At 42.8% G+C, this 22099-nt stretch overlaps 1 pseudogene; it reads right to left on the bottom strand.

The window, feature by feature from the left end:
- Nucleotides 1–20322: 20322 nt before the first annotated feature.
- On the bottom strand, nucleotides 20323–21105 carry LOC150057275 (signal recognition particle 19 kDa protein pseudogene; annotated as a pseudogene).
- Between the last annotated feature and the right edge of the window lie 994 nt (nucleotides 21106–22099).

A 22099-nucleotide genomic window follows, 5' to 3' on the forward strand; every position in this document is an offset into this window, starting at 1 on the left:
GCTTGCCTAGTATACATGAGGCATATGTTTACATGGTACCTTAGTACTACATAAACAGAAAAAGCCAGAAGTGGCACTGTGGCTCAAGTGGTAGAGTGCTAACCTCGAGCAAAAGAAGCTTAGGGACAGTGCCCTGAGGTCAAGCCCCAGGACACAAAATTTTTTTTGAAAGATACTGCATCAGAGGAGTACAAGCCTTTATTTACAACTCTTCTGCATACTAAATTTGATTTACATGCCGGTAAATAATGGAATCTGGATCTTTACCAATGAAAGTTGCCCTATACTTAGTACTTCTAGCTATGGAATTGCTCTTTCTTCTCCAGTCTCTTAGTTCCTACTGGCAACAATTCTAGTGCTAAGCTTGTTGATGCTGGCTTATGCCTGTAATCTTAGCTACTATGCAAGCCAACATCTGAGGATGGTGGTTCAAAGCCAACATGGAAGTCTATAAGACTCTCATCTCCAGTTAACCACCTAAAAGCTGGAAGTAGAGCTGTGGTTCAAATGGTAGAGTGCCAGCTTTGAGTAATATAGTGAAGGGACAGCACTCAGGCCCTGAGTTCAAGCCCAGTGGCACCAAAGAACAACAGAAAATGATTCAATTACTAAAACTTTCACAGAAAATCAAATAGGACTGATGTCATCTCAGAGGATGCATTTGTTTTCTCTGCCAATTAAAGAATTCAAAAGCAGAAGAGTGTTTAAGGTAGAGAGAGTACAGTTATGTGAAAGGATGGGAAAGCCAGGAAAGGAAGAAAGTAGTTCTCCATTCAGGAAGGGAATTCAAGGGAATCTAGTAGAGTCCTTTACAGTATGGATTCCTCCATACCCTCCCCTTGGCTTTCTGCTTATTCCTTGGTAGTTTGTGCAGGTATTACCCCAGCTTTTCATTGGTTGAGTGAGCACCCAGGGAGTTATGGGAAGAAGAAACATTTGAGTTGAAACACATAGCATTGTGAGAAGAAAAGGCTTTGAGCAGGAGTCCCAGGCACAATGGGAAAAACAAATCTCATGATTGGACATGCATTATCTGTCATGTGTTATATCTGCCACTTTTTATTCTTATCTAAGTATTAGTTCCCTCTCTCTCCTTCTCTCTCAGAATGCTAGAATGCCTGGGATTGGAACTCTAAAGAATGGATCCAGACTGCTGATTCTTCCATCCACTTCCATCTACTAACTTCTAGAAAGCCCAATTTCTCGCTTAGTAAAATGGAGATAATGCAGCCATGTGTCACTTAAGGCCATGGGACACATTCTGAAAACTGTTGCTGAACAACCTAGAACTTACCCCAAAGCAAGATGGTCTAAATTGCAAGGCTCCAGTGGCTGGTGCCTATAATCTCATCTACTCAGAAGGCTACACCTCAGATCTGATGACTGTGATTCAAAAACAGCTCCTCGAGACTCTTATCTCAAATAAACTGCTCAAAAAAAAGCTGCAAGTGGAACTGTGGCTCAAGTGATAGAGCAATAGCCCTGCGTAAAAAGGAAGTTCAGGGGCAGTGGCCAGGGCCTGAGTTTAAGCACCGAGAACCAACTTTACAGTAAAGTTTGTTTTGCTTTGCTTTGCTTTTTAAAAATAATTAGGAACACACTTGAATGATTAACAAAAATCTATATGGTAAGGACATAAACCCAGTCCTATTTGTGATTCTTGTCAAGCGTCTCGTACTGCACGTAGACTTTTCTAAGCCTGGCAGCACAGCAGGTGTGTCTCCACCATGGCTAGTGTGTGTCGCAGACAGCTCATTGACTACAACCTCACTGAGTGAACGGAATCAGCTCACTGCCATGGCAAGAAGCCCCTGAGGAAAGGTGGCTGTGTGATCAAAGTGAATGACGCAGGGCGCGATGGTACAGCTGCCATGAAGCAGGAAAGGTCTAAGGCGGTGTGTGTGAACTCACCGCCTGTCACGCTGCTGTGGCCCCGCTGCTGCTCACTTTGATTTCAAGATGAGTAACCAGCAGCTCTGCATCAAGCACTCGGCGGGGGGGGGGGGGATTATAAGGAGAGACAGCTCCCATTCCTGGCTGAAATAGATGGCTGGCATTGCCTCAGGAAAATCCACTGCCAGAAGACACCAGTGGTTCTGTCCACAGCCGCTTCCCCTTCTGCGGAAACGTCCCGGGCCCGGTTGCAGTTACCTCACGCCGCCGCCAGATGGCGACGCGCGCACGGGCACCACAGTTGGCTGGCACAGCTCTGCCTACTCCAGGACAGAGGAGCTTGTGAGTGAGGGTTTTAAGAAGTGAAGGAGAGGATGGGACAGGCCCTGAGAGTGACTGATAAAGGGTGGTCACCCCATGTGATGCAGTGATTCCTCATCAAGGGACAGGACAGTAGGGGTCACATTCCTGAGGTACTAAGCATAAGGTAAAGGAGAGGATGCCTTAGGGATCTCAACCAAGACAGTGACAGATGAAGGTGCCATTTGGGGAATTTTATCCTACTTAGGAAACTAACCCTAGGTTTGAGCCAGCATCTTTTAAGCTCCCAGCCTAGTTTGGGGAAGAGGAGGATAGCTGATTTCATTTTAGAAACGTGGACATTCCCAGTACATTGTGAGCTTCCTGGCATAGCCCGGGTCCTCTCCCTAATTCAAACCTTTCCAGGAAGCACATGCTCAGGGACTCCTGTTCTCCCTCTGCCTCCTCCAGACCATCCAGCATGGGCCAGCCTGGCACCCACCTTCACATCACCCTGCTCTCTCTTCCACCCTCAGAAGGGTGTGGGTGCACTGGGCAAGGCTATCTGGCAGTGCCTCCTGGGCCTGCTTCCTGGAAGAGCAGTGAGGAAATCCCCAACCTCCCACCACCTCCGGCCTCCTCTGGATTGCAGCTGAAAAACCAGTGGCCATTGTTGTTATGATTCTCAAATGCATTCACCAACTCTACTTCCACTAATGTAAAGATGTTTTGATTTGCTTTTTTATTTTTAATCGACACATAAACGGACTTAGTTGTGGGGATAGTGTAAATGGCCTATCCATCACTGTGAATGCAAAATTTCTTGGTGTTAGAAACATCCAAATTTCCATTAGCTACATTCAAAGATGCAAAAATATACTGGTTGGTCTACGTCTACATAACCAGTCCCATACCCACTCACCATTCTCCCTTCCCATCCTCCAACTTGCAAGGCTTTGATAAATCTGCTCAAGTGATATAAAATTTAACTGAACTCTGTAGACGAAGACTTTGTAGTTCATTTTGTTTGGTTTACAGTGCTGGGAATGAGAGCCAAGGCCCTATGCATGCCAGGCTAGGCAAGTGTTCTGTCACTGAGAAGCACTCTAACCCTTGACCTAGGAGTTTTATATACCAAAGGTTTAGCTAAAAACAAAGACTAAGCCAGGCTCTGGTGGCTTACATTTGAAATTCTAGCTATTCAGCAGACTGTATGCTGAGGATTGAGGTCTGATGTTAGCCCAGGCAGAAAAGGCCATGAGACACTTGTTTGTTTATTTATTTATTATTTATTGTCGGTCATGGGGCTTGAACTCTTCAGCTCAAGGCTAGCGCTCTACCCCTGAAGCCACAGTACCACTTCTGGTTTTCTGGTGGTTAATTGGAGATAAGAGTCTCACTGACTTTTGTGCCCATGCTGGCTTTGAACCATGATCCTCAGATCTTAGCCACCTGAGTAGCTAGGATTACAGGTGTGAGCTACCAGAACCCAGCTCATGAGACTCTTATCTTCAATTAACTCGCAAAAATCTGGAAGTGGATATGTAGTTCAAGTGGTAAAGTGTCAGCCTTGAGTGAAAAAGCCAAGTGAATATGCAAGACCCTGAGTTCAAGCCCCAGTACTAATAAACACACATACACACACACACACACACACACACACACACACACACACACACAATTAGAAGATGAAGTATTCTCACCACACCACCATATTATCTCCACAAGGATTGTCAAGAGCAGATGGGTAAGGCTTCCACAATTTTTTGAAATTTCCCCAAATTTTGGTCTCTAAAATCTTTTTTCTAAAAGGAGGTTTGGTTCTCCTTGAACTTGACTCACGTGTCCTCCTGTCTCAGATTTTTGCCTGCATGGGACTATAGAGTGTCCTTCTACACTAGATCCAAGTTTTGAAGGCTTTTTAACAAGACTTCAGGCAACAAAATCATGTAGAGCAAGAATTTGAATTGCCAATTGCATTTTAAAGTATTTACAGCCTCTAGGGGCAAAGTTTTCTTAGCTGCTTCTTGACCTGGTATTCTGTAAAGAAAATGAATCACCCACAGAATTCTGACCCTAAATTAAGTATTAAAATTATTATTGAACCAGATAGAGAAAATGGATTTCTGGGAAGTCACAGAAGGAATAAGAAAAGACCTCTGTCTCTGGTTCATAAAAGAGAGTCAAGGAAAATACAGAGGCTCAAGTCTGCAATTCTAGCTACTTGGAAAGTCAGGATCACATTTCAAAGCCAGCCCAAGTGAAAAGAAACTTGAGACACTTCATGCCAACCAATCACTAGGCACAGTGGTTTAGAATTATCTCAGCTATGGAGGAAGCACAATGGGTGCATACAGAGTCTCAGCTAGTCAAGGGAGAAGACTGGAGGATCACAGCCCAAGCTAGCCCTGGCAAAATCAAGGCCCTCCAACCAAAACAAAACCACTGTAAAGGAGAGGCAGGCTGGAGGCACAGCTGCAATGAGTGATCATCTGCTAGACAACACAAGACCCTGAGTTCAATCTCCAGAATGGGCAAAAGATAAACAGTCACAATTATCCTGCTCCAGGCCTGGAATTGCCCAGAATGATCAAGAGTAATGAGAAGTGAAGAAAACACCTTCCACGTCTACCTTCCTTCCTGAACTTTTCAGCTCAAGGCTACTGTCCTACCCCTTGAACCACAGCACCACTTCCTGTTTTCTGGTGGTTAGTTGAAGATAAGACTGTCACAGACTTTAGTGTCCAGGACTGGCTTTGAACCAGGATCCTCAGATCTCAGCCTCCTGAGTAGCCAGAATTATCAGCATGAGCCACTATACCAGGCTCTGCTCTAATTTTCTGAATAAAAAAAGTTTATCACAGATGATTGGAAAAATAAGAATTATGGATATAATGAAGGGTTGATGAATGTCAAGAATTACTCTTGAAGCCAAAGAAAACTGAGAACTTTAGTTAACAGCAGCCAACACAAGTCTGGTACAAAATGTGATCTCAGTAAAATACCTTTCCAGGTTATTCATTTGGTAAGATTTTCAGCTGTGAGGTAGAGATGCACAAAAGATGTTCCAGCAGAAACCTGTATCTTCTAGCTCAGGACAACTACAAGATACCTTAGAGTTCATGTGATTAAACTCAGCTAATTAGAACTTAGGAGATCATTAATTTAGATGGACCTCTTGTATTAAATTCATTCCTGCCAAGGTTTCATGTCACCAAAGTGAGATGGAGAAATCTGAACTTGGAGATAAGGGGAAATGTATCAGTCAAATTACCCAAACAGGCCAGATAACAAAAATGTCATCTGCTCCCCTCATTACAAATGAAGACACCGGGCCCAAAGGGAGGAGTTCCTGAGAATACAACCAGTCTAGTTGAGAACAAGGAAAATTAATAATTATTTGGGGCTAATTAGCATTGCAATCTGGGAAAACACAAACTTAAGCAATCTTGTATTATGTTCCCAGTCTTAACAGTGCCATTCATAGTTTTAAACTATAGAAGAGTTGAAAATTATACCCATTCTTAGCTGCCATTACAGTTGGTTGTGGTAGAAGTTGAGTTGCTTGTAAGAAAGGGGGCGACCTCAGTCCCTGAGTGGCTTGGAGAAAGGGATCCATTTCGTGTGAGGTCAGAAATCAACAGGGCTTCAAAACCAGTTCCCATGGAGTAGGCGTGCCTGCTGCCCAATGGAAAGAAGGCTGCCTGGTGGTCTGAGATGTGATTAGCAGTGATATCCTGAGTCCATTTAACTGCCCCCTGCCCGACCAAAGCTGCTTCATCTTGATTTGTTTTCTTACAGGAGGAAGCGTCTTTCCCCAACTCTTACAGTTTGCTTATTGGGGGCAAGGGGGGGGAGGACAAACTGGACCACAAATCCCCCAAGTATGCATTCTATGACTGCAGAAGCAGAAAGCAGACAACAGGCAGTCATCTGATACGATGGGCTGCCATCTTTAAGGCCATACACCCCTATAGGATCACATTTCTCTGCCAGGGTAAATGCCTTAGATTCTCTGATTCTTGATTTTCCATCTATTACATGGATACTGATATAAAGGTGATGAGACAAGAAGATCGCCGAAAAGAGGCAGAGTAACGGATGCCAAAGTGACAAAAATGAGCAGCAAGTAGATGTTATCAATGTTTTACGTAGCTTCATCAGTGCTCAAGTGAGTACATCTGGACTTTGAACCTGGTTTCTTCTACTCCCCAAGTGAAACTCTTGAGCTACTATGGGATAAATAAGTTCTATTCTCTCCAATTCTGTTTTGATTTCCTTTTTCCCTCTGATTGAAATGGAAAGATCAAGTACTAGATTCTTGAAAGAACTAAATCAGTTTTTTCAAGGTCTCCACTTGAACCCGGTGCCCAGGCTTTTCTGAGCAGTGACTCAGTTTTTCTCCAGGCCTTTCCACCCACTGCTGGACACACCCTAAGCCAGGAATTCAGCATCACTGACAGGTTCTTCATGTAGGTGCTGTTCTACAACCTATGGAAAGATTAAAATATACAGAGAGACCCAGAGAGCCAGAAACAGGGCGACAGAGACACAGAGAAAACAACGTCTCCATTCTCTAACACATGGCCAAGCTCATTAGTGGGTTCTCATTTCCTAGGACTGGACTTGGAATCATATCATGCAGGCTTAGTCGTATGTCTTGCCCTGTTGTCAGAAAGTCCCACGAGCTCTTGATGAGCAGATGTCACATGTGCGCGAGGAAAGTGCCAGCCTTGTTTGCACACAGCTTCTCATTTATCTGAGTGTGGACTCAACTGTACTGATCATCAAACAGTGGCCACCTGCTAGTTTGTCATTTCTCCTTCACCATCACTCTGCATGCGAGGGGCTAGTATCATTTACAGCAAAGGCACACAAGCTTGGCGCTGGTGGCTCATATCAGAATCTGAGATCCGAGGATGGCTGTTCAAAGCCAACCCAGGCAGAAAAGGCCCCATGAGACCCGTCTTCAATTACCCACTCAAAAACCAAAAGTGGAACTGTGCCTCCAAGTAGTGGAGTGCCAGCTTCCAGCAAAAGAGCTCAAGGACAGTGCCCAGGATCACAGTTCAAGCCCTAAAACCAATGTTAAAAAAAGGTGTTGTGGGGGGAGGGTAGGGGAGGAGGGAGAGTTGCCAAGATTTCTGCAAGTCCAAAGCAATCAACAGCAGCATAGATCCATGTCCCCAGGGCTCTTGGGTCCTGACCCACAGACTTACCTGCTCTACTCAGACAATGGTAAACAAGATAATCAGACTGTTGTACTCCAGCTCCGAAATGAAATGTTTTATCCTGTTCTTTGTCTCAGAGGAAATGGGACAGATTGTTTTTAAAGGTCCAAACAAAACTTTTAGAAATGAAACTCATATAGGCATTTTAATTCCTGTTTGATAACCAAACACACACAGATATTTAGATCAGGCAAGGAGGCACATGCCTATAATCCTAGCAGTTGAGATGCAGAGGTAGGAAGACAGGAAGAAAGGCCAATCGGGGGGATACACCTAGAGACCCTATCAAAAAAGGGGGAAGCAGGAGTTTGGTCTAATGGTAGAGTGCTTGTGTAGCAGGAGCGAAGACCCGCGTTTGATTCCTCAGTACCACATACATAGAAAAGCCTGAAGTAGCTCTGTGGCTCAAGAGTGGCAGAGCTCTAGCCTTGAGGAAAAAGCCCAAGAACAGTGCTCAGGTCATGAGTTCAAGCCCCAGGACTGGCAGAGAGAGGACCTGGGTTCAACTCCTTGGTACCACATACATAGAAAAAGCTGGAAATGATGCTGTGGCTCAAGTGGTAGAGCTCTAGCCTTGAGAAAGCCCAAGGACTGGTGGGGGGGGTGAGAGGGGGAGAGAGAGAGAGAAAGAGAGAGAGGGGGGATTTAGTGGATTTGAAAGATATGTGTAAGGAAACTACATAGGAGACTATAGCAAAGGAAAATGAGATTTTAAATGTTCAAGCGACACCGGAAACATGGAAAACAGAAGAGAAAAAGCTCTTTACACTCACAGACGTTTCAAAATTAGAAAATCAGTAAACTATTCTAAAGTTATTGCTGAGAATTAAAAACAACTTCAGATGCGAACATGCTGGATTGTCTAGCCAGCTTGGCACGGGGGGCTCATGCCTGTAATCTTAGGACTCAGGAAGGTTGAAATCTAAGGGTCAAAGTGAGCCTGGAAAGGAAACCTCATGAGTCTCATCTCCAATTAACCATCAAGAAGCTGGATGTGTCACTGTGGCTCAAGTGGTAAAGTGCTAGCCTTGAGCAAAAAAAAAAAAAAGAAAAAAGAAAAAGAAAAGAAAAGAAAAAGCTCAGAAAAAGTACCTGAATTCAAGCTCCATGCACACACACACACACACACACACACACACACACACACACACACAGAGGCAAGTCCCCCCCCCCAATACTAGTAATAAGAAACCCAATGCTTTAGTAAAATGAAGACAAGATAAGACATTTTTTAAGTAACATAAATTTAAAATTGCTTTCACTGAACAAATGTGGAGGTGTCCACAGTGGGGTTGATGCAGGATGAGATCATCAGGACCATTCCTTCAGGAAGCTCACTGGGAGAGGATGTTTTCTGGCCTTTTCCAGCTCCAGTGGCCCCCTGTATTCCCTGGTTTGTGGGCCTTCTATCTCTGTGAGGCATCCCATTCCAAGGTCTGCTTCCATCACAACCTTTGTGATTCCAGCAGCCTGCCGGGACAGTGGAGGGTAATCTCTGCCCAAGGTCATCTGGGAAACAGAAATGCCATACACCATCCATTCACATCAATTGCATCTTTGGTCAGATGTATCTCTGAGGCCAGAGGGGAAAGATGGCTTTCCCTTTGAACATCCAGCACACCCTTTTTGAGGAACAAAACTGGAGTAAAGCAGTGGTTCTTAGGGCAGACAGAGGAGGAAAGGGCGAGATGGGGAAGGTGATAGTACCCTGAGGAAGAAAGGACTGGAGGATCTTGGACTTTATAAGTAGAAAGAGGGGCTGGCTCTATAAAGCCTGATGTCTTTCTGTGCTAGGAATTGAACTTGGGGCCTTTTGTATACTAAGCTTGTGCCTTGACACAGATTTACAAAATCTAAAGGGACTTTCTGAGGCTGCGTGTTGAAAATTCACGAAGCAATCTATAGTGGGAAGACAATCTAAGACGAACTTACAAGATTCTAGCATTCTGAATGTTGGCACTAAAATTTGCTGAGTCTTTTATATACTGGGAAAATGAGTTTTCTCTCTTTGTGGTACTTGGTGTGTCTCTTACAGCTAGAGGTCCTTCTAAATATCTGTAGGAAGACTGACTGCCTCTCTGTCTTTTGTACCAGTATTAGTACATTAAAGAAAGTGAAGTTTCATTCAAGCTTTGACATCACCAAAAGAAACAAATGAAGAGAAGTATTTTATACCTGTAGCCCCAGCTCCTCAGAAGGCTGAAGTGGAAGATGGCTTGAGTGATGAGTTCTGTAGGATGCTAGGCATAATCTCACTAAGTTAGTGAGATGCCTGTCAAAACAGGAAGGCGGAAAGAAAGAAGAAAAGGGAGAGAAGAGAGAAGAAAGGGAGGGAGGACAGAAGAGAAGGAAAAAAGAAATGAGGAAGAAGAGGAGAAAGAAGAGAAAGCAAAAAAGAAGGAAGGAAAGGGGAGGGGGAGAAGGGGTGGAGAAAGTAGGGGAGGAAAAGAGGAGATAGGGAAGGGGAGGGGTAGGTAGTGGAAGAGAAAAGAAGGATGGAGGGGAGGAGATGGAGAGGGAGGAGAGGAGAGGAAAGGGAGGGGGAAAGAACAGGAAAAGGGGGAAAGAGGGGAAAGGAGAGAAGAGGGGAGGAGAAGGTAAGGGAGAGGGGAAGAAAGGGGAGAAGAAAGGAGAGAAGAGGAGAAGAGAAAATCCACACTAATCCAAGTTCCCAGAAAAGCCATGTAGCACTACTCACCCAGCGACATGTTATTGTAAACTCACCCCTCCTGCCTGGGCCATGAAAGCCAGCAGTTCTCACCTTCGACATCACCTAGCATCATCACCACTGTGCTTAAAATATTTTATTGTCCCCACAAAATGCTTGCCAATTAAGCCAAGCTCAGAGAGACCAACAGTGCCTGTTTTCTCTTCTATGCATCGTAAATTATACAGGACACTAAGCATTCACACACAGTGACACCAAAGGATACTCTTAGGAGAGAAACCCAAAGGTACAATGCCTATGGGCCTCTGATCATATAAAATAATATTGGTTTTACTGACATGAACTCCAGAAAATGGAAACTAAAGGTTTTTCCTTTGTTGCCCTTTTTTTTTCTTTTGTCTTGTTTGTTCATTTCTGTCTCTGGGAGGAAAATTAGGGGCCCAGAAGTGGGGAGACAAAAGGCAAAAAACAAGTGTCAGTGGTACTCACTAGATACTGTGTTGGAAATTAGCTATACAAATTGGGAGGGAAAAATTGGAAGAGAATAAGGGAAGGGGATGATGTTGTCCAAAAAGAAATGTATTCTGTACTTCACATGGAGACACAACTCAAGTGGTACAATATGAGTAGAAAAATTGAGGCCCTCTTTAAAGTGCCATGACTAGCATACACATACAAATTACCGAGATGTTATTCAACAAATCACAACAGTCTCGCAAGCAGGAGGCCCTGAATTTAAAGCCTTATTCTACAAAAACATACAAGAGAAAAAACTTCAGGATGGAGGTGTGGAGGTATGGCTCAAGGGGTAGAGTACAAGCTGAGCATGGAAGCAAAGCAAGCACAAACTCAAGCCTGGGTACCAGGTTGGGGCATGGCTCCAGTGAGAGAGTATCTGCCTATCAGGGTAAGTCTCTGAGTTCACTTCTTATTACCAACCAAACAAAACAACAACAAAGAAGACCACTTTGTCAGGTGCTGATGGCTCACTCCTGTAATCCTAGCTGCTGAGGAGGCTGAGATATGAGCATTGTAGTTCAAAGCCAGTTCAGGCAAAAAAGGCCTGTGAGACTCTTATCACCAATTAACTACCAAGTGACATGGCTCAAACCTTGAATTCAAGCCCCAGTACCAGCTACCAGCATTATACACACACACACCACACACACACACACACACACACACACACACACACACACACACACACGAGAGAGAGGAGACACAAGTTACATAGAATATATGTTATTATTTCTGGAATGAACTATTCAAAAATTATAGGTAAATTCATCTCAATTTGTTTTTTCCCAGTCCTGGGGCTTGAACTGAGGACCTGGGCACTGTCCTTAGACACTTTTTGCTCAAGGCTAGTGCTCTGCCACTTGAGCCACAGAGCCACTTCCAGCTTTTTCTGTGTATATGGTACAGAGGATTCGAACCCAGGGCTTTTTGCCTGCTAGGCAAGCACTGTTCTATTAGGTTACCCTCCCAGCCGGTAATGGGTCTTGTTGTATAATCAATGCCTAATATCCACACTATACAAGAGCTTAATAAACTGAACCCTCAAGGAATCTATAATCTAATTAAGGGCAATAGACTAAATGGAGACTTCTCAGAAGAAGTAAACATGACTAATATATGCATAAAGAAATACTCAACCCGGGGCCGGGAGTTTGACTTAGAGGTAGAGTGCTTGCCTATCATGCACGAAGACCTGGGTTCGATTCCTCAGTACCACATACATAGCAAAAAGCCAGAAGTGGTGTTGAGGCTCAAGTGGTAGAGCTCTAGCCTTGAGAAAGTCCAAGGACAGTGCTCAGACCCTGAGCCCAAACCCAGGACTGGCAAAAAAAAAAAGAAGAAATACTCAACCCTATTGCACTGTTAGTAGGAATGTAAACTAATGCAACCACTATAGAAGGCAGAGACTCATCAAAAAAAAAGTAAACTATCTTACTGTCCAGAGATACCTCTCCTGAGCATTTATCCTAAGGATAACTAGTCAGCATACAGTTAAAGACATTTTGTGCACTCATGTTCAATATATAAGCATATATGTAGGAATATATGCATATGTGTGTATATATACATGTGTGTATATTTGAATTTTACTCACCCATCAGAAAAAATAATAGTATACCAATAGCATTAACCTGGGAAAAAATTATACTAAGTGAAATAAGCCTGACTCAGAGAGATCAAAAGCAATGTTTTATCTCATATATGGAAATTAGATCTAAATTATGACTATAGATGGAAACATATACAGGGCCATGTGCCTATACACACAAACACATGAACTAAATTATGCTGTATGCAGGATATAGCCAGTGATGCGACTCCTTTGAATGACTAACTTACAGTGCAACAAAATGAATACCAGAAAGCTCAAACATGGGTTTTCTGGGGGAGAGGACATCAATGGGAAGCAGGAAAAAAGAAAAGGAGAGAGGAATGGTACAGAATGCACGCATAATATTCAAAGTGCATTGTGAAAATGGAACCAGGTAGTGAAGAGTGGTGGGATGTGGGGAGAGAAGGGAGCACGATACAAGGGGTGGCACTGATTAAGATGTACCCACAAATTTACACGTTGACTTAAAATCTCTTCGTACAACAAAAGAATTTTTAAGTAAAAAAAAAACAACTATGTTTATCATTTCTATAGTTATCTTCCTCCAGAGAAGCACACATTGTTCACCAGTGGGTCACAGACACCGCTTTCATTTGTTAGCTGAAACAAATCTTAAATCACTGAAGCAGGCACCTCTTCCATTTCTTAAGTTACTGAAGAGGTTAGGTCACTGGACAAAATGCTATGGAAATCTACATACTTCTGTAACAGAAAGAAATACTCAAAAGATATCATCACCATTGTAAGTACTCATAAACTGCAACTTAAGATGATAATTAACTAAAGCTTTGAAAAATTGGCTAAGTTTAAATGTGTTGCTAAAATAAAATCCATTTTTCTGGTGATTAAATGGAGATAAGTGTCTCGGACTTTCTAGTGCCTGGGTTGGCTTTGAACCTCGATCTTCAGATCTCAGCCTCCTGAGTAGCTAGGGTTACAGGCGTGAGCCACTTCACTAGTACTTTTTCTTGCCTGGATTTGCTGGCCAAGCAGGGTCATATTTACCTCTATTTGATGTTTCTAATCCTAAAAGTATAAAGTCTGATCTAAAAACAACTCTGCAGATGACGGACAATGCAATGAAGTATCTGTTGCTTTCTGTTGATCAAGAACAGCCATACAACTTTCAGGGTGGCAAAGAGGATGTTTCTTCTGCTCTGTTTTTCTGTAGTTACTGAGGCTTGAACTGAGGGCTTTGTGTTCTGTTTAGCCTTTTCACCAGGGGTTATCACCGGGGGTTAATTATCTACACTTAAGCCACACACATCTTTCCTTCCAGCCTTTTGCTAGTTATATGGCAATTAAGAGTCTCTCGGGTGTGCGTGGCTCACGCCTGTAATCCTAGCTACTCAGGAGGCTGAGATCTGAGAATCAAGGTTCAAAGCCAGCCCCGGCACAAAAGGCTCTGAGACTCTTATCTCCAATGAACCTCTAGAAAATGGAAGTGGGACTTGGCTCAAGGGTAGGGCAGTAGCCTTGAGCTGAAAAGCTCAGAGACAGGGCCCAGGTTGAGTTCAAGCCCCATGACCCACAACAAAAAAAAAAAAAAAAAAGAAAGAAAGAAAGAAAAAAGAAAAGAAAAGGAAAAGAAAGCAAGAGTCTCTCAGATTTATCTGCCCAGGCAGGCTTCAAACTTCAATCACAGGTGTGAGCCACCAGTACCTAGCAATAAACATTTGATATAACTTAATTTTTAAGTGTTTCTTGTTAAATTAAGTAACATACACTCATCAAACTACTTATAAAATGAGGAATTTCTTTTTATTTACTTATTTTTGTCAGTACCAGTATTTGTATCCAAAGCCTCATAGTTTCTACGCTGGTATGATACCATTGAGCCACACCTCCAGTCCCACTTCTTTTTTTTTTTTTTTTTTTTTTTTTGCCAGTCCTGGGCTTGAGCTCAGGGCCTGAGCACTGTCCTTGGACTTTCTCAAGGTTAGAGCTCTACCACTTGAGCCTCAGCACCACTTCCGGCTTTTTTTCTATGTATGTGGTACCAAGGAATCGAACCCAGGTCTTCATGCATGCTAGGCAAGCACTTTAACCACTAGGCCAAACTCCCGGCCCCTCCCCACTTCTTTTAGATTAGGGTCATTCCTTCCTGCACAGGCCTGGATCCTGGCTGTGATCTAGTTGTTGCTAGAATTGCCATGAGCAGCTTCTTTCCATACAAACAAAGTCTCTCAAACTTTTCTGACTGAGCTGGCCTGGAACTTTGTTTTCAGTCTCCCAGTTGCCTGGGAGGACAGGTTTGCTTCACTAAACCCACCCAAGAGTCAATAAGGAGGTCTGAAGAACTTTTCTGCCAAAGCTGTCTCTGAACCACGATGACAGGAATGAGCCACTAGTACCTGGCAAAATGAGTTATTTCACAGTGAGGTAAAATGCTGAATCACCAATTGCCAAATCTAAATTCAAATTTACTTTTGGTTTCTTCAATTCTTTAGAAAAGACAACCCATAACTTGAGTGTTTTAAAATATGTCCTGTTGGACTCAAAGGAACTTAGGCTCAATGGTTTCCCTCATTCGTCATAATCAGTAGAAACCTTGGGCTCTACTAGCAGAGATTTGCAATAGAGCAAAATCTTGATACATAAGGCCATATAATGTGAAGCTAATTGAAAGGACCTCCAGGATATTGAAACAAAAGCCATATAATGAATGATTGTTGTCCTTAATGTACTATGTTGTCTCTCATCTCCTTTGCTGTCCCTTGGTTATCTCATATTGGTATAGTATCTCACTTTGTTATCTGATATATTGAATTTATTTGTATTTGGATATTTGAAATTTGATAGGGAAGGGGGGAAAACCAAGACGGGTGGAGGGTGTAGGGGGGGGAGGGAAATGGGTACCAAGACATGTGAAAGGGTATCAATGTATGTGAATTAATGCACCTTCTATCTGGCAAATATCATGTAACCCTTTTACTAATTACAATAAAAAAATTAATTAAAAAAATATGTCCTGTTGTAGACAGAAATTGTAGATACATGGCCAACAATTCAAGATCATTTTCCTTCTATATTTTCACTAGAATTAAAGTTGCTAACAGTTAAGAGTCTTCATTAATACATACAATTCAAGGTTCAAGCCTACGCCCATGTGAGTGCCACATTACAGATGCCATACTAAAGACAGTAAAACTGTAAATCAAAAAAGATTGGCATCAAAAAAAAAAAGAACTCCAAAGCTGAGCATAGAGGCATATGCCAGGAGTCCTATCTGGTATTATTTGAACATGAAGTTGTACTGTAAATGGTGTCAGAGCTACTAACGTGTAATGTAGTAACCAGTTCTTTATATCAGGATCTGTCAAGTTACCTGTAATGAGAAGAAATTTTCTCTTTTGGTAAGGCAGGTGATAGTGATTGAGTTTAGGGCCTCAAGTTCAAGACTATCCTGGGCAATATAGTGAGACCTTGTCTCTAAAATATTAAAAAAAAAAATTTAAGCCAGGCACAGTGGCTCACACCTGTAATCCTAGCTAGTCAGAAGGCTGCGATCTGAGGATCAAGGTTCAAAATCAGCCCCAGGCTCAAGGGTAGGGCCGTGGCGGTGAGCTGAAGAGCTCAGGGACAGCGCCCAGGCTGAGTTCAAGCCACACAACCCCCACCACACACACACACACACACACACACACACACAAATACATTTAAATTTTAAATATTCCATGTCATAGTGAAACTCTCACTCCTTTTAATTTTTTCTTTTCTTATGCCTACCTTTAGACCTGGAAGGACAAAAGTGCAGTTTTTGGTTGCTGTTTTGTTTTGTTCTGGGAGTGTTTTTGTTGTTTTTATGTGTGTGTTTGTTGAGAGGTACTAGAACTTGAACTAGCTTCTTTTGCTCAGGGCTAGTGCTCTAACACCAGTGCCAGACCACCCCAGCTCCCCTCTTCCCCCACTTTTTTGGCTAGTTTATTGGAGATAGAAATCTTATGGGAGTTTTTTGGCCCCTGCTGGCTTCAAAGCACAATCTTCAGGTTTCAGCCTCCTGAGTTGCTAGCTGCTGGTGTGAGCTGCCAGCACGTGGCTCTCAGAACGTGTAGTTACAATTTTATCATCAGTTCCTGCATTAACGTGTGTGAGGTCTTAACTTCAGTCCTCAGCCCCTGAACCACCAAAAGAGAGAATCATTCCAAAGCTTTTGCAAATAGCCAGACAGATGCTGATGTAAAAAATCTTTCAGTACACAACTTTATGTTCAAATGACACTAGTAGAGGTAAGGGTGTTGCTTAGTGGTAACACCGAGTGCTTCGCTTGTACAAGGTCAAGGGTTTCTTGTATGTAGGGAGAAGATAGGACAGGGGAGAATGGTGAAAGGAAGGAAGACTCTCATCAAGAGATTCTAGATGCTTAAATTGACATGTTAAGTTGAACAACCTTTGAAAGTTTAGAAATCAATTAAATGCCTCATTGAAATGTTGGCTTAGCCCTGGAAACCACTACGGGAAGAACAAAAGGGTATATGTATTCAATCTACAAAAAAGAGTAGTAACTCATATTTCAAATATAGTCAGTCCTGACAAAACAAAACACAGTCAGAGCTGAAACAATTAGGTTAGCCACCAAGGAAAAGGGCTAGCCCAGCAAGCAGGCAAAGACAGGTTGTCTCGTACCAACATTAGAAAGTTAATATTTTTATAAGATCTCTGAGCAAAGGGCCCAATTGGAACTCCTTCTTTGCAGAAGTGTTTCTGTTTTCCTTTCTGTTGAAATAGCTCAGCTTTTTCTTTTAGATAAAAGAAATGAAATACCATTTTTTTGGCTTATCCTCCATTGTCCATGAATTTCATTTTTTAAATTCCTTAAAAATAAATGGCCCCTCAATTGTGGCAAAATTTCAGGCAAGCCACTGTAAGAGCCACCCACAATATCTTTGTTGGCTTAAATGTGGCCAAAAGGGTCACTGGTACTCATTCCACATGACCTTCTCTTCCACGCCAGCATAGATCTCGTGTTCTAGTCGAATCCTGATGGCAATAGAGACTTTAAATAACCAGAAGGGGTTCCCTGGAAAAATCTTCAAAGATTGGTTCAGAGACAATTTGGAGAAAAGAAAAAATTAAAAGAAATCTTCAAACAAAGGAGAACACTGTCAGAATTCACATGGAGTCTCTTGTGCCAGCCCTCCCATACATACATAAGACCAAGAGTCTTTTAAGAGGGATTCACATATGTACATGGCTATCTAGCTTGAAAGTCCTTCCAGGCAACTGATATTTTGGGCAAACTCATTTTAGCTAATGATTTATCTTTAAGCAGAGGCAAAGTTAACTAATTCTGCAGCTAACTCCAAACATTCCCATGCTCAGTGGACTTTTAAGATTTTCTTTCTTTCTTCCTTTCTTTGCCAGCCCTGTGTCTTGAACTCAGAGCCTGGGCACTGTCCTTGGACTTTCTCAAGGCGAGAGCTCTACCACTTGAGCCACATCACCATTTCTGACTTTTTTTCTATGTATGTGGTACCGAGGAATGGTGCATGCTAGGCAAGCACTCTAAGACTAGGCCAAACTCTCGGCCCTTGTTTAAGATTTTCTATTTTAACTAAGTGTACAATCACGCTGGCTTCCAATTCTTCCTATTTAATTTAAGGGCAAGGTCAGTGATGACCCCACAAGGTGATTTAGGATGTACAAAAGTATTGTCTCATACTAAAGCACATGGCAGGTACTGCCATGTAATAATTACCCTTATCTGCCCTTCACCATGTCTCTTTATTTGGCTTGTGGGGGCAGGTGGCAGGCCTAAATTAAGACTCCAAGAGCTCTGACGTGAGGTTTTAAAACTTGGTTTCAATACTGCACACTATATTTGGATAACTCCTTCTAAGAAAACTAATAGTCAACTGCATTAAATAAGAGAAAATGCCCAGCGGTTACAACAGATGTCACTTAATTTCCCTTGGTCATTTGGTTTATTCTGTGGGCTTCAATGAAGCCTGGATTCTTATGTAAATTGGATTGCTTATGCTCTTGTTAGTTTAGTTTTGTGTTTTCCATTTTAAAACTGTTTCTTATTAAGTCTGCCAAAATATAACCCCTGGCAATTAAAAAAAAAAGATTATTGTTCTTATTGCTTGTTTGATTTGGCAGTCCTAGGGCTTGAACCCTTGCACTTGCTAGACAAGCACTCTAACTCTACCACTTGTTTAGAAAGCACGTTTTTCTAAAATCAGTTCACAGACTGAGTATATTACTTTCTTCTACAAAATACCATCTTTTCACACAACTCTTTGAGATGTTTGCATTATGAATAATGCCTCTTCTGCAGCATCTGTTTAAAGGAGTCTTCTATAAAAAGCAAAGGAAGAGCTACATTGTTAAAGTGCTAAACTTCCTGCTCCATGTTGTACTTTCCTGTGAGGTGAGGCTGCTGGCCTACTGTTCAGGTGAGGAATTAGTATCCCCTGTCCCGGACTGGAGCATCTACCCAATACTGCCTCCTCATGGAGCACAATCAAATTACATCTCAATTTCTCTATCGGAATCATTTAAGGCTAGAATTTCCACACAATAGATTGTGCCTATAAATCTACCAGCAAATACACTGGATGGTAAAAGACTAAAAAATTACATGTGGACATAATTAATTATATAGGACTATAAACATTTGCACACCAAAAGAAGATAGTCTTAGGAGAGGATCACAAAGGCTTAACAGCTATGTGTTTATGTGTTGTACCTGAATTCCTAGAACCCCGAAAAGACCACCAGAGGCCACAGTCAAAGCGAAGAAGCAAGGGTCGTTTATTACGAGTCTAGACTCGGACCTCCAAGTACCCATAGCCGGCCATGCTAAGAGGTCCTGAACAAGGATTTTACACAGCTTTTATAGGGGAATTCCATAGTTACAGTCACCTGATTGGCTGTTTGGTAACTCAAACCACTGGTCGCTTTAAGATTAATCAGAGCTCAGGTGTCTAACCACTGAGCATCAAGCTTTGCCACCTGGGGTTCAAGTACATGGGCCCTGAGCAAGGGGGGAAGGGTGTCATTCCCAGAACATGGGACAATCTTGGCACAACATTCCCCTCTTTCCCATGATACTTTTAGAGCCAATCTTGGATCTCTGCATACCATAATTATAAAGGGCCTAAGGGTCCAGCTAAGGCAGAAAACAAGGTTGTCAACCAAGGGAAAAAATTCCTTCACTTTGCTCCCTTTCCCGTTTTAACACCATTAGGTGGAAATGCACAACTATGAGTATTTGCCCACACAGTCCCTGTCCAGATACTGCCCATAACTATTATTAGTTTTGGTGACACAACTTAATTTTTAACGGGCTACTTTTGGTCCAATCAATCTTCCAAGTTGTCTCGGCCGAGAGTTCTATGAGGTCTGGGTAAGATGTCCTCTAGTATCTTCTTGGCTACTATCTGTGCAGTTTCCCTTTTAGTGGGGAAGGCCTCGACCCATCCTGAGAAGGTATCTACAAAAACTAGCAAATACTTATATCCATACTTCTCTGGGTTTACTTCAGTAAAGTCAACCTCCCAATAGGCTCCTGTTTTGTCCACTTGCTGCCTTGCCCCTGAATTTTGCTGATTTCTCCCTACATTATTTAGCTGACATACTCTGCAACCTGAGATAATCTGATCAATTTTGAGGCTGCCTCCTTAATTCGTAGTCCGGTTTGTCTTATTAAGTCTTGCATCTTTCTGGCTCCCAGATGAGTACTATGGTGAATTTTTTGTAGCACCTTCGTCCCTAATTTTTCTGGAATCTCTCCACCATCCATTAAGGAGCTGTACCACAGGTAGTTTCTCAATCCATTGCAAGTCTTCCTCCATATACCCTGGGATCGATGGTAAGGCTCTGGATCCTGGGTCTGGGAGTTGGAGGGCTAGAGCTGGAGTTGAAGATAAGGCCACCTCCTGGGCAGTCTGGTCAGCCAGATGATTGCCCCTGACACTAGATCTACAGGTTTCTGGTGTCCTGGGCAATGGACTATTGCCAGTTTCTTTGGTTCCCAAAGAGCAGCCAGGAGTGCCAATATTTCCTCCTTATTTTTTTTTTGCCAGTTGAAAGTTTTTATTTTATTAACTTAAAAGACAAACAAAACAATTACTTGAAATCTTATTAAAATTACTTTTGGGAAATTAAATGTTGACAATAAAGGATAACAGATACAGAATTTCAAGTAACCTATAGGAAAAGTTCATGGTCCATTAGAAGTCTTCTTTCTTCCACAAGAACCCATTAAAAGATTAAAAAAAGAAGAAAAATTATAATGCATAAAAAGTTAGCCACAAACTTTTGCTGTAAATTCATTTCACCATTAACTCCAATGATGAAGATGAGAGGCACAAATGTTCATAGTTCAGTTAAATGATGTGAACAAAAAGAAGCCTCCATCCATGTCTCCTACAGTGGGACCACGAATCTGATGCTCATGTCAGATCATTTCTTCTTTCCTTTCCCTTTTTTACTTCCCTCTCTTTGTTGAAGACTTGGGTCACCACCTCCCGTTTTCTGTGTCCTTGTTTTTAGTTTAGGTATCATTTCTGCTGCATACAACATTACTGACGTACGTGATGGGAACTGTACTAGACAGAGACTGCCATCTTCCTGTTAGAGTTGGACCCCGACTCGGCCTCTGTACTGAACATCACGCTTCCATTCTCTAGAGTACATTTTATTTTTCTCAAGAAACACATTAAGTCCAACTGCTGAGCAAACATCTTGAATCTCTGTAGCTGTAGGGTTTTCAACAGCCTTACTTATGGGAATCCTCCTTTCCTCTGCGATGGTCTTCTTATTATTTAAATAAGCAGAGGAGATACAGATAAACCTGTCTTGGTCGGCTGGGGATCGCGCGGCAGCACAAGCCATTTCCACAAGTAGGCTCCACTTCCACACAGGAACTGCGAGAAGTAAGCCAGCTGGAAATTGAGTCGGCTTTTTCCCCTCCTTATTTTTGATAGTCTTTCCTTCTGCTGTGAGGAGGCCCCCTCTCTGTATATTGCCCCATGTATGTGGGCGGTGGCAAAAGCATACTGACTGTTTGTATAAACTGTCAGTCTTTTATCCTTACCCAGTCAGAGCTTGGGTTAAAGCCACCAGTTCTGCTCTTTGTGCTGACGTTCCTGCAGGCAGGGACTCAGCCTAGATTACTTCAGTCTCTGAGACTACTGCACCCCCTGCATACCTCTGTCCTTGGTGTATAAAGCTGCTTCCATCAGTGAACCAGACAATCTCCGCATCTGACAGAGGCTTATCGTGCAAATCCTCTCTTACTCCATGCACTTGGGCCAAAACCTCGGCACAATCATGAAGTGGGGCTTCCAGGTCTGGATCGGGCAGTAGCGAGGCCGGGTTAAGGGCAGTTGGAGGCTGGAAGAGAATCTTGAGAGGGTTTAACAATAGTCCTTGATAATGAATGAGCTGGGTGTTACTGAGCCATCGGTCTGGGGGCTGTTTGAGAATGCCCTCGATAGCATGAGGTGTTGTGACCTGTAACTCCTGTCCCGGGGTCAACTTATTTGCATCCTTTAGCATCAGTGCCGTGACCACAATCATTCAGAGACAGGGAGGCCATCCAGCAGCCACGGAGTCAAGCTTTTTAGATAGATAAGCAATGGGTCTTTTCCAGGGACCCAGATGTTGCGTCAGAACTCCTTTAGCTATCCCTTTACTCTCATCCACAAATAACTGGAAGGGTTTGAGAACATCCGGGAGTCCCAAGGCTGTGGCAGACAATAGGCTGTCTTTATTTGTTGGAAAGCCTGTTCAGCTTTTTCTGTCCAGCAAAAAGGATGCTGATGCTTAGTAGCCAAGTACAGGGGCTTGGCCAGTTCCGCAAACCCAGGAATCCACAGCCGGCAAAATCCGGCTGTCCCCAAAAATTCCCGCACCTGTCGTTGTGAT

Source organism: Megascapheus bottae, chromosome 11, assembly GCF_031878675.1.
Source record: "Megascapheus bottae isolate mThoBot1 chromosome 11, mThoBot2.hap1, whole genome shotgun sequence".
Classification (NCBI taxonomy): Eukaryota; Metazoa; Chordata; class Mammalia; order Rodentia; family Geomyidae; genus Megascapheus; species Megascapheus bottae.